The sequence below is a fragment of the Chelonia mydas genome, chromosome 2 (assembly GCF_015237465.2).
Source record: "Chelonia mydas isolate rCheMyd1 chromosome 2, rCheMyd1.pri.v2, whole genome shotgun sequence".
Taxonomy (NCBI): Eukaryota; Metazoa; Chordata; order Testudines; family Cheloniidae; genus Chelonia; species Chelonia mydas.
In genome coordinates, this window is record NC_057850.1 from 41377807 (window position 1) to 41394920 (window position 17114).

The window sequence follows — 17114 nt, forward strand, 5'->3', positions numbered from 1 at the left end:
TAAGTTGTAAGATAAAGAAGATACTCATTAAGTGATGGAAAATTAGGTATCTCTGTAAACTCAAATATGTCTTTAGTTTTTCTCCCCCTATGATCTACTCCTTGAAACATTTACCAGCAGGTCATTTTATCTAGGCTAACTAATGGAAACAATAGACAATTTTCAGCTATAAAGCATGTCCGTAGAAATAGTACAGTTTAAGTGGTCTCCTTTTTCAAACTTCTTTTTAGGCATTTGGAGTGATGCAAAATATGCAACCCCCTTATGCAAGTAGCCCTTTGAAATTAATGGGGCTACTCGCATGATTAAGGGCTGAGGAATCAGGTCAAAAATAATAAAATATGTGTCTGGTCAGTAACTTTCAAATAAATTCAAATGAGAAAAGGGCAAATACTGGAAAACATTCGTGAGCAGTTGTTGAAACTCTGAAAAGCTGTTTGGTTCAGCCATGTTTGTGGTCCTTTTTCTTCACTTTCTTCACTTCTTCATGTTTGTGGTCCTTTTTCCACAAACATTTGTGCACATGGGTTTCTGCTTGCCCAAACAGTTGGGCAATCAATAGTTGTTCTCTGTGTGAATACCTGTATTCACACGCAAACAATATTATTTGCACAGATGCTTATTTCCTCTTTGAGCCAGATGTACTCACCCCCTCTGTATAATGTTTCAATTGTCCAATCAGGGAGTAGAAACAAGACATGCCATGTGACTTAGGAGGCCATTCACACGCCAGGGATGTAGCAAATAGTCAAAGATGTAGTTGAAGAGTTCACAAATAAATGGTAAGCCAAAATATTGTTGCCTGTTTGACGATTTTGAGGCCTCGTGTTTGGTCAGTTTCTATTGTTGCAGAAGTCAGTGATATCAAGAGAGGCCCAGTGCATTTTATTTACACTAAGGACATATACTATTTAGACTGTGTACATAAGCACTGTTGATTTTAAACAAAGGTGGTCACAATTGGACATATGCTACTCCAGAAATCTCAGTTCAGTCACCACTGCCCTGCCACTAAGGAACAGCTGTTTCCATTACAGTGTCCCACTTGGGTCTACAAGTGCTTTAGAAAGTTCTATTCCTTTTTGAACACTAGATGCTTCGGAACACTCTGTTCTGTCCTTTGTCCTAGTTCCTGGGCTGTCTACCTGGGAGACGCCAGTCCAAAACCATAACATCTCCGCTTCCATAATAATAGGTTTGCATAGCATGATTGATGAACAGTTCTGAACAAATGCATCATAACAATCAAATTCTGTTTGTGAATCATTCACAAACTGATGAAAGGGGTACTTTTACTGGGTAAATTGTTCACTACAAATAATTTTCTAGGATCCACTATCTCTTATCTGGAGGATCAGTAGAACTGAATATGAGAAAATACTGCAAATCAGATGCTAGGAATGCAGACCCAACAAACAGATATTTATATAATGTCATTTAAGGTTTCAGCGCAAAGAGAATGTGGAAAAAACAATACAGCAATTCCTTATAAACATCACTTGTCTATGTCCTCATCTAGAATGTGGTACAAATTCATTTTCTAAATTATTTTCAAGGAAGGGGGGAATGAGCCTCAAAAATACATATTATGCTATTATAATTCATCTGGAGTTTAGCTGCATAAAGCAGATTTGCAAATATATTTTTCTCCAAACTGGCCTGTTGTAAGAGCCCCATCTTGCCTAAGTAGCTACACACAGATCACAGGAAAAGGGAGTCTACTATTATTAATTTCTTCTCTCTGGTTGCAATAAAGATCTTCTGTTTTTTGTTTGTTTTGGATAATGTGATTATGTTTTTTTCCTACAATGCTGTTGTTGGCTTCTGCGTCATCAGGACATATTGCCCTCAGTCAATGTACAATGCATTTGACTCAGCATCCAAAATGAGGTCTCTCTGCATCGTCTCAAAATCTAACTCGAGCTTGAGGATCTAAAAATTATAGAAGGCCCTCCCCAACTTTTTTTTTTTACTGGCACCCGCAATATGCAGAGATTCCCACACGTCTGGTTCAGCTGATAGTCAGTCAGTCCACCATTCAAACACCACACAATTCTTTAGAAACAACTTGGAAAGCGTTCCCAACTCCTCAGCAGTGCCCGTGCATTGCCAGCTTGGATTCTGTAGATGCCATTTGACTTTCCATCCCTTCTATCCATATTATTTATTTTGGTTAAATAGTTTTAGCCTCACTGTCAGCATTCAAAAGGCAGCCTGTGTATTTTAGCATCCCATTGTTCCATTATTATCTGTATTACAGTGGGACCTGGAGGCCCCAGTTGAGACAGGCCTTTGGGCGAGGCACTGGACAAACAGATAGTGAGACACAGTGAAGAGTTTACAATCTAGAGAGGAGAAAAGAAGCATTCTAATCCCTATTTTACAGATAGGGAGCTGAGGGGCAGAAAGAATAGGGGCCACAATATAGCAAAGCACTTAACAAGTGCTTAACTTTTAGCATGTGCTTAAATCCCATTGATCTCAAAGTTTGAAGTTAAGCAGGTGCTTAAGTGCTGCCCTCAATCAGGACCGAAGTGACTTGTCTATGGTCATACAGGAAGTCGGTAACAGAGCTGGGAACTGACGCCAGATGTTCTGAGTTCCTGTCAGCATCTTAACCATAAGACCAGCCTAACCCTGACTCGTGACTCAGTCCACAAAAGGATCCATCTTCTTCACCCCCTGGAGAAACAGGCGTTGGGTACCTTAATCCTATGTAAAGCTGGAAATGTGGCATGGTCTGTGGATCCTGCATAATTAGGCTTTTAAAATAAGTCTGACTTTTGTTATTTGTTTGTTTGAGGCATATTTTAAAATATTAAACAATTCTCAACTACATATCTTCTCTCAATACCTCTAAATTACAACAGAAAAGTCTCTGACATTGGAAACAAGAAATCTTGACACTGGACCGCTAATACCCTCCAAAATAGTGTTTAATTTAAGTTGTGGACACTAGAAGCAGAACCGTAGGTGCTACAGCTGTTTTCAGACTTGATTGTCAAACATGGGTCTACCATATTGCAATGTGACTGTGGCTACCACAGTTTTAGCAGTTTCTGTATCCAATCTGGAGGGAGGATTTTTTTTAAATCACTATGCTAACAGAAGTCATGCTATCAACCAAACTGATGGCATGGTTTTAAATGTTGTTGTAACATGGTCTGTAATCATGTTTCATGTGGAAATAAACTAAGGTCCTGTCTCCCCAACAAATGGAAACATGCTTAGGATAATGGGGTTCTGATTTGGAACCTGGTTTGGTTTCTGTGCCGACTACTGGCACAGCCCTGTTAAACACCTGATATGTTCTCTGTTAAAAATCTATGGGTCAGATGTAAACCTGGAGTTATTTCATTGTCTTCACCACAATTAGTTGTGCCCAGGGCCAGCTCCAGGCACCAGCTTTCCAAGCAGGTGCTTGGGGTGGCATTCAGAATGGGGTGGCAGTCCGTGTCCTGGGGCAGCAATTCGGGGGCAGCTCTGCTGCTCTTCCGGGCGCTGCAGCAATTCGGCGGCGACTGCTTGGGGCAGCAAAATTGGTAGAGCCGCCCCTGGTTGTGCCCACTAATACCAGGATTGAATTGGATCCAGTACATTTGCAGGGAGAATTTAAAGAGAGAACAGGTCTCTTATTGTTACTTTTTGCAGAGAACCACATAGATAACCAGGTTTGTTGAAAAACTCAGAGAATGTCATTGGTTCTTCCAAAGTCTATATGCATTTTTATTCCTCCATTCCCTTGGGTCTCACTTAAAAGCAGAGGGGCTCTGGAAGGAACTCATAGTTTCCTATTCATTTTAAATGGAACACTAGAAATTTCACCTGAAATCCCACCAAACTTTCCACTGTTGTTGCGTGAACAGCACCATGGCACACCGTAGTTTCGTCAGTTTAAGAACTTAGTTAGTAACCCTATATGTTACCATGTGTCTTTGCTTCTGCTTAGTATACTATTACAATACCTATAGCTGTACAAAAGTGCATTCCTCACCCATTGTCATCAAAGGAAAAGCCCACATGGGTAGAGACACTGTCAGAAGTTATAAATATGGATTCAAGAAAGATCCTTCATCTCTGGACTGTTTGGATTCTAAGAGGGCAGAAAAACTGAGCGAGATGTTGGAGATACCCAGATTTATTCCAGGTAGCCCTGAAAGACTTTTGGGAAACTGGCAGTTTATTACATCAGTGCCACCATTGGAGTTACAAACTGTGATTCATCTGTACATACATTTTACCTGCTTTCATCTCTCAGTAATTTTCCTTTCCTTTTCAGCTAATAAACCTATGGTTAGTTTACTACAGAATTGGCTGCCAGCTTTGTCTTTGGTGTAAGATCCAGAGAACCAATTGATCTGAGGCAAGTGAAAGATCTCTTGGGACTGGGAGCAACCTGATATAGCGTGATTTTTGGTTTAAGTGACCATCATCACAAAGTTCAGTTTGCCTAGACTGGAGAGTCTAAGGGGACTGTCTGTGACTCCTTGGTAAGACCGGTATAGTGATCCAGGAGTTTGCATTTGTTACTGGCTTGGTGAAATCTAATTATAGAACATACCATCAGTTTGGGGGTGTCTGCCCTTGTTTTCTGCCCTGAGATGGGCACTACAGTTGTGAGCCACTCAGACAGTGTGACAGTTGTATTGTATTAGTAGGTGGATCATTTCAGTACTTAAAAAAAACAAACGAAAAGGTGCTCGCTGCGCTTGTGCCAGAACTGCAGCACTATTAGTTTAATTTGACTTGGATACATTTGAACAGATTTAGATCTCCAGGCAGGAAGGTTCCCATCAGAGGCCTTCTTTGCTCTTGATTTGTATTCATACTTCTAACTCTTGCTGTGGCTGCAGCTGCCAAAAGGAAAGCCAGTTCTACATTTCACTCAGCCTTGCATAAATAAAAATATCATTAAGTGCTATTTAAAATATGTTACATGTAACAAATTGGTATTAAATCTTTCACAATTTATTACATCTGACAATATTATTAAATGTGGTCTATACTTTAAATCAAGAACACATTGGCTGGAGGTGTGTGAATTTGAAAGTACTTTTACCCATATTTATGTTCCCATTTCCATTAGGAAGTTCTCTTCTGTTTTATTGCTTGTCTGTCTTGAAGAGTGACTACAGTATATATTTCAGTCAAATGGTATATTTCTCTCTGCTGCCACCATATGAGACATGCTTATTTCTCATTGAAAATGCCATGTTGTATTGATTATCCATCTCAATAAACACATTATATGAGCTTTCACTGGTTCTGTGCTTTCAAAAACGTCATTTGAAGATAGCATGATGTGAACAATGGTGCTTTGCCATTCTTGCTGGTCAAAGTCTTTTGGTGAAACTGTTAATGTTCTCCTCTAAAAACCTAATACACAATTATAGACATTGATAAATTTAAAAAAAGAGGAACATTTTAAAGAGCTGTCATGCAGCACAGAGTTTTACAAATTCCAGATGTCCTGGTATGATGCAGAGATATGCATTAAGGTCCCAAATGTGGCATCTGGGTACGTCTACACTGCAAAGGAAAACCAGCAGCACCAAGGCCCAAAGCCTGGGTCAAGTGATGCGGGCTTTCAGGGTTGGGGCTGCAGGGCTAAAAGTAGCAATGTAGATGATCTCACTCGGGCTGGAGTCCAGGCTCTGAGACTTACCCCCTACACTGGATTTCAGAGCCTAGGCTCCAGCCTGAGTGGGAACATCTATACTGCTATTCTGAGCCCCGCGAGCCCAAGTCAATTGACCCAGGCTCTCAGACTTGGTATCGCTGGTTTTTCTATGCAGTGTAGACATACCCATGTGTCACACATCTACCCCCTTTGAACGCAAGGGGAGCCACTGTTTTCTATTTGTTTCCTGTTGCTATCAACAGAATTTAGCAAAAGAAATTAGAAGCAAGAGGAAGGAGCAATTGTGTAGGCCAGGGATCTCAAACTCAAATGACCACGAGGCCCACATGAGGACTAGTACATTGGCCCAAGGGCCACACCACTGACCACCCCGCCCCCCTGCTGCCCTGGCCCCACCCCCACTCCACCCCTTCTGTGAGGTCCCGCCCCTGCCCTGCCTCTTCCCACCCCTTCCCTGCCCCCATTCCAACCCCTTCCCTGAAATCTTTACACTGATTCTTTTGAGCATTTTGAAAATTTTATCATGAAAATAGGGCTTGTACCTCCAAGCTGGGAAGAAGTGCAGAAAAATTCTCATAATCCCTTTGCTACTCTTCCTCTGCTGCACCGGTTGTGCAACCTGGTGTGTATTAAAGTACTAGTAACCTCAGAACAGGGACACTGAACAAAAGCACTTCAGAAATGTGGTAGACCTGGCCATGAAGCCTTCATAGCTTAGGAAACTCCAGCTAGTACAGAATGTTGCAGCACGTCTCCTCAGCAGCCCAGGCAACTGCAAGCACATCATACCTGTCCTCTGCTCTTTACGCTGGTTTCCCATAGAATTGCAAATCAAGTTCAAGGTCTCAATCTTTATCTTCCAGCAGCCCATGGTCCGCACTCAGGATATCTAAAAGACCGTCTAAAGTTCTGGCATGAAGACTCTGATCAACAACTGTGATCCTCGGAGACATTGAAACTCTCCACAATAAGGGTAAAGTTCACCAGTGCAGGAGACAGATCTTTCTCCCAGGGCATCCCAGACTGCTTCCAGGGCAAGGCGCATTTCTTTGACCTTGCCTTCTCTAATATAAGTACTTAGCAACACGTATATTAAATAAAAAACTCACAACCTACCAAATCAAGATTCTCCCACGTACATGCTTCTCCCACTGGAGAGAGGATGAGAGAATAAACAATACAAGGAAGAGGCATAGTCATGTTGCCTAATGCACTATTGGAAGGCACCTAGAAACTATGGTGATGAGCATAGTATAAATAACTATATAGAATAGACTATGCCTAGTGTCTCACTACATCCAGTTTGCCTAGATTACTCCATATTTGAGATTTGCTGAAGTAAAAATATATTTTTTTCCTGTTAGCATCACAAACTAAACATAGGAGGGCAGCACTTCTGCTGACATAAATCAGTGTAGATCTATTGAAGTAGCTCCTGCAGGCTGTTCTTCCTCGTGGTAGGGGAACAGATTGGTGCAAAACAGCCTCATGATCTGGAGGGTGGGACACAAAGGTGCCTTAATGGGAGCCCTGCACATGCACTTCCAACTTTCCCATTGCTATATTGACTCTGTAATAGGAGCAGCAGTAAAAACTTGACAGTACTTTGGCAGTAAAACAAGCCGATATCACCCAAAGACATGCAAAGAGCAGATACATAGATTAGGAAGGTGCCATTTTACAGTCATTTTCCTGAGTTCAGCGTTCCATTGAAATGCACTGACGGTTAGGGTTGTACTGGACATTCACTAGTACACCAGTTTTGTTCCATCTGGATGTATCTGGAACTGTCAGCATCGGTTAATTAATTAAATAATACTTAAACAGTTAATTAATTAAACAAGCTCAATTTGGGTTTTTATTAATGGCTTAGAAGAGATTCTGGTGGGATGGGTCGGAGAGAAATATAGGGTTAGTAATATAATCTAGTTGATTCTGTAATGATGATATTTATTGTTTTTTTCTGCTGGCAGTAATCAGACTCCTTCATTGGGATAAACTACAGCAGTGGTTCTCAAACTTTTGTACTGGTGACCCCTTTCACACAGCAAGCCTCTGAATGCGACCCTCCCTTATAAATTAAAAACACTTTTTTATATATTTGACACCATTATAAATGCTGGAGGCGAAGCAGGATTGGGGTGGAGGCTGGCAGCTCGCGACCCCCCATGTAATAATCTCTTGACGCCCTGAGGGGTCCCGGCCCCCAGTTTGAGAACCCCTGAACTACAGCTAGTATTGGAACAATGCTAGTCATAGAATCATAGAATATCAGGGTTGGAAGGGACCTCAGGAGGTCATCTAGTCCAACCCCCTGCTCAAAGCAGGACCAATCCCCAATTAAATCATCCCAGCCAGGGCTTCGTCAAGCCTGACCTTAAAAACTTCTAAGGAAGGAGATTCTACCACCTCCCTAGGTAACACATTCCAGTGTTTCACCACCCTCTTGGTGAAAAAGTTTTTCCTAATATCCAACCTAGTCTCCTGTAAAATAGAGTCCCTCATCTATTATCCCTGAGATGCAATGCACAGTTAGATCAGTTTACAATGCTCTTTATAGGTGAAGCAGCCAATGTCAGCTTTTTGGCAAAACTTAAAAAATCAAGATGTCAGAACACGTCATTTCCTAAAAAAATATTTTAAATGTTTGTGTTAACACAAGAGTGCACTTTATACTCGCTGTTAAAACTGTCATGGCTCATTTTTCTGAGATGCAGGTTTAAAACTAAGCCAACTATTAAGCTTACTATTGATGTGTACGTTTAGCAGGTTTGATTGAGTTCATGCCATTTCTGTTCTTTATTAAAATTCCTCTTCTATTTCCCATTGATAACACAGTAAATGCAATATGATGAGTCTCTATTCAGGAGATTGTCACTCTTTTCAATGTCATATTTCACAAGCAGGAAAACTTCAGAGACCAGAGACTGTGTCTTCACGTACTCATGCCTGCTTCCATAAGACAAATTCTGTCTTTGGTGTAAACAGGCATAACTTCATTCAGCTGATGGAATTATGCTTTCTTACACCAGGGCTGAATTTGATCTACTGAATTCGACTACTGATCTCAAGTCAATAGAAGGCCTGCATGTGTTAAAATTTGGGCTTTAAGATTTCTTACCTGTATCTAACTTTATTCTGCATTATTTGGCATTCTGAGTACATATTACACCAATGTATTTAAGTAGCTTTCAAACAGAATAACACAAAATAAAGTATTTTGCATTAACCTAGTATAGTTTATTAACTATTGCTAGATCTGATTTCTCTATTTCTAAAGGGAAATTTTTTTGATGACCCAAAATCTTCTTGGACTATTGAAAAAGATAATCTGATGTATCCATTGCTATTGTAAGCAGAGTCAGGATGAACTCTACCCTGACGTCTGGTGGCGAGTTGTGGTGGGTTGCGGAAAAGAACTTCAGGGGCTGATCTCATTTGCATAGGCACACCCACCCCGCCTAGATGTTCACTTTGGCTGCTGTAGGAGCCCCAGTTTCTTTGTTATTGGGGCAGGAAGAATAAGCTGTTATTATCCTGATTATGTGAATCAAGGACAGTGGGACTGTACCTTGGCCTTTTGTTATGATGCAGGGACTCACCATCAACTAAGCAGCACTCGCTAGGCAAGATTCATGGGTTCCAAAACCCAGTGAATTGAGAGAGGCTAAGGGTGGGTATTAATGCTTGGTGGTATGGGTGCCCCATGCTAATTGCACCTTTTTTCTTGCTCTACTGTGGAATATCAGAGCTAATTTTGATTTCCCTAGAAGTCTAGTTACAGGCTGCTGAGCTGAATTCACTTTGGGCTAATGGTGCATCAGCACTGATGCTCCCCTACTACAAGCTGAAATCACTAAAGAGCTAAAATTACTAAGAGCTGAAATCACCGAGTGTTGTGTTAAGTAGTGGGGGGGGCCTGAGGATATATTGCGGAGCAGTTTGTGGGATGGCTGAAGAGCAGTTTGCGAGACAGCTAGAGCAGCTCACGGGATGGTTGGCAGAGCAGAGTGATTTGTGGGATGGTTGGTGGAGTGGAGTGGAGCCCCATGGAGAGGTGGAGCAGTTGGCTTTGGACCACGTAAGGTACCCCTTTACCCCCACCCCATTTCCACCCAGGTTGGGAGGTAAAACTCTGCAGATAAACTTTCAAACTCTGGAGCTGCACTGACCAGGGATGGAGACTTTTGGGTTGTTGGACTTTTGGGACTTGGGGGACTTTTGGGTTGCTGGACTCCGACATGGCCCAGTTTGCTTGGGGTGGGTTTTGGCTCATGGGTTGTGTTATGAATCCTGTTGGTGGTGTTTCCCCAACATAATGCCACCTTGTTTCTCTCTGTTATTAAAAGGCTTTTGCTACACTCAGACTCTGTGCTTGCAAGAGGGGAAGTATTGCCTCCTGGAGGCTCCCAGCGGGGGTGGTATATATTTGTCCCAGGTCACTAGGTGGGGGCTCGAGCCGGTTTTGCATTGTGTTATTGGAATGGAACCCCTAGATACTGAACCTGGCCCTTGTTGCTGCCAACTCTGATGGGCAGACGGGTTACAATATGGAATGAATTTGCAGTGAAAATGGACTAGAAAACAGGGTATTTTCAATCAACAATCTCTGTGGTCTGAGACCCAGCTACCCTACATGTCCTTGTACAAATTCTCCTTGTAAAAAAAAAATTACAAGCACAATTTCTTTTTGAATTACACATCTCAAAGGCTCAAAGGCCAGAAGACCACCTTTAAGACCATCATGATCATTTAGTCTGACCTCCTGCACATTGCAGGCCATAGAATCTCACCCACCCACTCCTGTAATACACCCATAATGTCCAGTTGAATTACTGAAGTCCTCAAATCATAATTTAAAGACTTCAAGTTACAGAGAATCCACCATTTACACTAGTTTAAACCAGCAAGTGACCCGTGCCCCATGTCTCAGAGGAAGGCAAAAAACCCCAGGGTCTCTGCCAATCTGACCTGGGTGAAAATTCCTTCCCGACCCCAAATATGGTGATCAGTTAAACCCAGAGCATGAGGGCAAGACCCAACGGCAAGACACCTGGGAAAGAATTTTCTGTAGTAACTCAGAGCCCTCCCCATCTATTGTCCCATCTCCAGCTGTTGGGGATATTTGCTACTAGCAGTTGCAGATCGGCTACATGACATTGTAGGCAGTTTCATCATACCACCCCCATCACAAACTAATCAAGCTCACTCTTGAAGCCAGTTAGGTTAGCCAGTTAGAAATCTTTGCTTAATTTCAAACCTAAACTTGTTGATGGCCAGTTTATATCTATTTGTTTTTGTGTCAACATTGGTGCTTAACTTAAATAACCCCTCTCCCTCCCTGGTATTTATCCCTCTGATGTATTTTAAAAAAGCAATCGTATCTCCCCTCAGCCTTCGTTTAGGGTAGGCTAAACAAGCCATGCTTTTTGAGCCGTTCCTCTTAGTAGCCCTTCTCTGCACCTGTTCCAGTTTTAAATAATCTTTTTTATACATGGAGACCAGAATTGCAAACAGTATTCCAGGTGAGATCTCACGAGTGCCTGGTTTAATGGTAATAACACTTCCCTATCTCTACTGGAAATACTTGCTTGATGCATCCTAAGATTGCATTAGCCCTTTTCATAGTCATATCACACTGGCAACTCATAGTCGTCCTGTGATCAACCAATATACCCAGGTCTTTCTCCTTCTGGGTTGCTTCCACATCTAGCTACCAGATTTTCATCTACAATCAGGTATATATGTGTGCAGTGTAAACACAAAGATCTGTACCCATAATTAATTCCATGCAAAAATATGGACACAAATTATGCCCGGTGAATGCAGGACAAGTAAAACGTAACTTTAAGAAATCACTGTCCCTGTGCAAGAGAAGGAGGGAAAGAGAAATAATTGTTATCCATTTCTGCTGCAAGGTAGAGTCTGGTTGAAGACAAGGTTTTGTCCAGTAAATTCTTTACTAGCTTAGCCCTGGTCTACACTAGGAGTTGAGGTTGAATTTAGCAGCGTTAAATCAATTTAACCCTGCATCCGTCCACATGACGAAGCCCTTTTTTTCAACTTAAAGGGCTCTTAAAATCGATTTCCTTACTCCACCCCCGACAAGGGGATTAGTGCTGAAATCGGCCTTGCCGGGTCGAATTTGGGGTACTGTAGACACAATTAGATGGTATTGGCCTCTGGGAGCTATCCCAGAGTGCTCCGTTGTGACCGCTCTGGACAGCACTCTCAACTCAGATGCACTGGCCAGGTAGACAGAAAAAGGCCCACGAACTTTTGAATTTCAATTTCCTGTTTGGCCAGCGTGGCAAGCTGCAGGTGAGTGCAGAGCTCATCAGCAGAGGTGACCATGCAGAGCACATCAGCAGAGTTGACCATGATGGAGTCCCCCAGAATCACAAAAGAGCTCCAGCATGGACCGAACGGGAGGTACAGGATCTGATCGCTGTATGGGGAGAGCAATCCATGCTATCAGAACTCCGTTCCAGTTTTTCAAATGCCAAAACATTTTGTCAAAATCTCCCAGGGCATGAAGGACAGAGGCCATAACAGGGACCTGAAGCAGTGCTGCGTGAAAGTTAAGGAGCTGAGGCAAGCCTACCAGAAAACCAGAGAGGCAAACAGCTGCTCCGGGTCAGAGCCCCAAACATGCCGCTTCTATGATGAGCTGCATGCCATTTTAGGGGGTTCAGCCACCACTACCCCAGCCATGTTGTTTGACTCCTTCAATGGAGATGGAGGCAACACGGAAGCAGGTTTTGGGGACGAGGAAGATAGCTCACAGCAAGCAAGCAGAGAAACCAGTTTTTCCAACCGCCAGGAACTGTTTCTCACCCTGAACCTGGAGCCAGTACCCCCCGAACCCACCCAAGGCTGCCTCCCAGACCCGCCAGGCGGAGAAGGGACCTCTTGTGAGTGTACCTTTTAAAATAGTATACATGGTTTAAAAGCAAGCACATTTAATGATTAATTTGCCCTGGCATTCGCAGCTCTGCTGGATGTACTCCCAAAGCCTTTGCAAAAGGTTTCTGGGGAGGGCAGCCTTATTCCATCCACCATGGTAGGACACTTTACCACTCCCGGCCCGTAGCACATACTCGGGAATCATTGTAGAACAAAGCATTGCAGTGTATGTTTGCTGGCGTTCAAACAACATCCGTTCTTTATATCTCTGTGTTATCCTCAGGAGAGTGATATCATTCATGGTCACCTGGTTGAAATAGGGTGCTTTTCTTAAGGGGAAATTCAGAGGTGCCCGTTCCTTCTGGGCTGTTTGCTTGTGGCTGAACAGAAATGTTCCCCGCTGTTAGCCACGGGGCGGGGGGAGGGGCTAGCCACCCAGTGTGGGGAGGCAAAATGCGACCTTGGAATGAAAGCACATGTGCTATGTATGTAACGTTAACAGCAAGGTTTACCATGAAAGAGTGTACCTATTGTTCTATAAAATGTGTCTTTTTAAATACCACTGTCCCTTTTTTTCCCTCCATCAGCTGCATGTGTTTCAAGGATCACAGGATCTTCTCCTTCCCAGAGGCTAGTGAAGATTAGAAGGCGAAAAAAATGCACTCGTGATGAAATGTTCTCTGAGCTCATGCTGTCCTCCCACACTGACAGAGCACAGACGAATGCATGGAGGCAGACAATGTTAGAGTGCAGGAAAGCACAAAATGACCGGGAGGAGAGGTGGCAGGCTGAAGAGAGGGCTGAAGCTGAAAGGTGGCAGCAGCGTGATGACAGGAGGCAGGATTCAATGCTGAGGCTCCTGGAGGATCAAACTAATATGCTCCAGCATATGGTTGAGCTGCAGGAAAGGCAGCTGGAACATAGACTGCCGCTACAGCCCCTGTGTAACCAACCGCCCTCCTCCCCAAGTTCCATAGCCTCCTCACCCAGACGCCCAAGAACGTGGTGGGGGGGGCCTCTGGCCACCCAGGCACTCCGCCCCAGAGGATTGCCCAAGCAACAAAAGGCTGGCATTCAAGAAGTTTTAAACTTTTAAAGTGCTGTGTGGCCTTGTCCTTCCCTGCTCCACCACCCCTCCCGGTGCTTCTCTCCTCCACCACCCCTCCCAGGCTACCTTGGCAGTTATCCCCCTATTTGTGTGATGAATTAATAAAGAATGCATGAATGTGAAGCAACAATGACTTTATTGCCTCTGCAAGTGGTGATCCAAGGGAAGAGGGGAGGGTGGTTAGCTTACAGGGAAGTAGAGTGAACCAAGGGGCGGGGGGTTTCATCAAGGAGAAACAAACAGAACTTTCACACCGTAGCCTGGCCAGTCATGAAACTGGTTTTCAAAGCTTCTCTGATGTGCACCGCACCCTCCTGTGCTCTTCTAATAGCCCTGGTGTCTGGCTGCGCATAACCAGTGGCCAGGCGATTTGCCTCAACCTCCCACCCCACCATAAACATCTCCCCCTTACTCTTACAGATATTGTGGAGTGCACAGCAAGCAGTAATAACAATGGGAATATTGGTTTCGCTGAGGTCTAACCGAATCAGTAAACTGCACCAACGCGCTTTTAAACATCCAAATGCACATTCTACCACCATTCTGCACTTGCTCAGCCTGTAGTTGAAGAGCTCCTGACTACTGTCCAGGCTGCCTGTGTATGGCTTCGTGAGCCATGGCATTAAGGGGTAGGCTGGGTCCCCAAGAATAACTATAGGCATTTCAACATCCCCAACAGTTATTTTCTGGTCTGCGAACAAAGTCCTTTCCTGCAGCTTTTGAAACAGACCAGAGTTCCTGAAGATGTGAGCGTCGTGTACCTTTCCCGGCCATCCCACGTTGATGTTGGTGAAATGTCCTTGTGATCCACCAGTGCTTGCAGCACTATTGAAAAGTACCCCTTGCAGTTTATGTACTTGTCAGCTTGGTGCTCGGTGCCAAGATAGGGATATGGGTTCCATCAATAGCCCCACCACAGTTAGGGAATCCCATTGCAGCAAAGCCATCCACTATGACCTGCACATTTCCCAGGGTCACTACCCTTGATATCAGCAGATCTTTGATTGCGTTGGCTACTTGCATCACAGCAGCCCCCACGGTAGATTTGCCCACTCCAAATTGATTCCTGACTGACCGGTAGCTGTCTGGTGTTGCAAGCTTCCACAGGGCTATTGCCACTCACTTCTCAACTGAGAGGGCTGCTCTCATCTTGGTATTCTTGTGCCTCAGGGCAGGGGAAAGCAAGTCACAAAGTTCCATGAAAGTACCCTTACGCATGCGAAAGTTTCGCAGCCACTGGGAATTGTCCCAAACCTGCAACACTATGTGGTCCCACCAGTCTGTGCTTGTTTCCTGGGCCCAGAATCGGTGTTCCATTGCATGAACATTGCCCACATTGCCAGGGCCCATGCTTTGAGAGACGTTTGTGTCCATGTCCTCATCACTCTCGTCACCGCGCTGACGTCGCCTACTCGCCCAGTTTTGCTTTGCCAGGTTCTGGTGCTGCATATACTGCTGGATAATGTGCGTGGTGTTTCATGTGCTCCTAATTGCCAAAGTGATCTGAGCGGGCTCCATGCTTGCTGTGGTATGCCATCTGCACAGAAAAAAGGCGTGGAACGATTGTCTGCCATTGCTCTGACGGAGGGAGGGGCGACTGATGACATGGCTTATGGGGTTGGCTTACAGGGAATTAAAATCAACAAAGGGGGTGGCTTTACATCAAGGAGAAACAAAAACAACTGTCACACAGAATGGCCCCCTCAAGGATTGAGCTCAAAACCCTGGGTTTCGCAGGCCAATGCTCAACCCACTAAGCTATCCCTCCCTCTGTTATTTCAGGCAGGACTGAATCTCCATTAAAGTTTTCAAAGTGCCCCTGACAGACCTCACCAAAATGACTGTTGGCCATTGATTTCACGGAGGGGGGAGCAAATGAATACAGAACAAATCTGGTCTATTTCTTGTTTTGATCCACTCGATCTATCTTTTATATCTTTGGCTGGCAGCAGATGGTGCAGTGGGACTGCTAGCCATCCTCATCTCCTGCCTGCCCGGCAGAAGATGGTGCAATAGGACTGCCTGCAGGACTAAAGAGAATGACCTGGTCGAGTAACTCCTAATTTAGTCCCTGCTCCCATGTCTGCCCAGGCGCTCCTGACCAACCTTACCGAGGCGGCCAGGAGCACCTCGGACACGATGACAATGGTTTTCAGGCCTATTGCACCATCTGCTGCCACAAGGCAAGGGGTTGCTGCTGCTGTGTAGCAATGCAGTACCCTGTCTGCCAGCACCCAGGAGAAATACAGTAACAGTGAGCTGAGCGGGCTCCATGCTTGCCGTGGTATGGTGTCTGCACAGGTAACTCAGGAAAAAAGGCATGAAATGATTGTCTGCCATTGCTTTCACGGAGGGAGGGCCTGACGACATGTACCCAGAACCACCCGGGACAATGTTTTTTGCCCCATCAGGCATTGGGATCTCAACCCAGAATTCCAGTGGGCAGCGGAGACTGCGGAAACTGTGGGATAGCTACCCACAGTGCAACACTCTGGAAGTCGACGCTAGCCTCGGTACTGTGGAAGCACTCCGCCGAGTTAATGCACTTAATGCACTTAGAGCATTTTGTGTGAGGACACACACAATCAACTATATAAAAATGATTTCTAAAAAACCGACTTCTATAAATTCAACCTAATTTCGTAGTGTAGACATACCCTAAATGTGTGGAATAACAGGACATAAGGAGGCTCTTTCCATAAAGACTTCCTTGTTAATAATCATAAAAGATTTTAGGATCAGAGGAATGATTCAGGAAAGCACCCCTATTCAGGACAGCACTCAATGTGGTAAAAGTGAATCGTATTAAAGTGAGGTCTTGAATCAGGGCCAGAATTAGGTGCTCCTTCTGGCATGGCTCATTGTATAGCACAGAGAATCATATGCACCCAGTATATGAGACAGAATGGCCTGCCTTGACTGCTTGCGTTCTGATATATAAGATCACACAGTAATAGGAAACAAGAGTTCACCCTGAAGGATCTTCTGCACTGGAAGTGTTATGAAACTTGTGCTGAACAAGGGCAAGAATTTTATGGATTTCTGTTGAGTGATTAAAGAGGTTGCACCACCTCTAATATATCATCTCTAACATAGCTATCATGGTCAAGGAAAATCCCACACAATCACATTAAGGCAAAGAGCAAAGCAGCAGGTGTGAGTGAACCCAGAATTCCTGAGTGCTTGTGTTATACTGTTACTGTTGTCCACTGCACATGAAAGACCCCATACAGTGATCCAAATATTCACCAGACCATCCATTCACACACAGATCTAAAAGGCTAGACTGTGCATACCTTTGGTTGGGTGGAGTGGGGAAAGAGAAGAGGGCACACAGGGCCAGATCTCTATGTCTTGGCATGGTATGCTCAGTGCTGGAATGGAGAGAGGAGCACAGGTTGACTTTATGAAATTATCTTGTGGATGTATGGAGAGTAATACCTTATTTACTTAATAAAG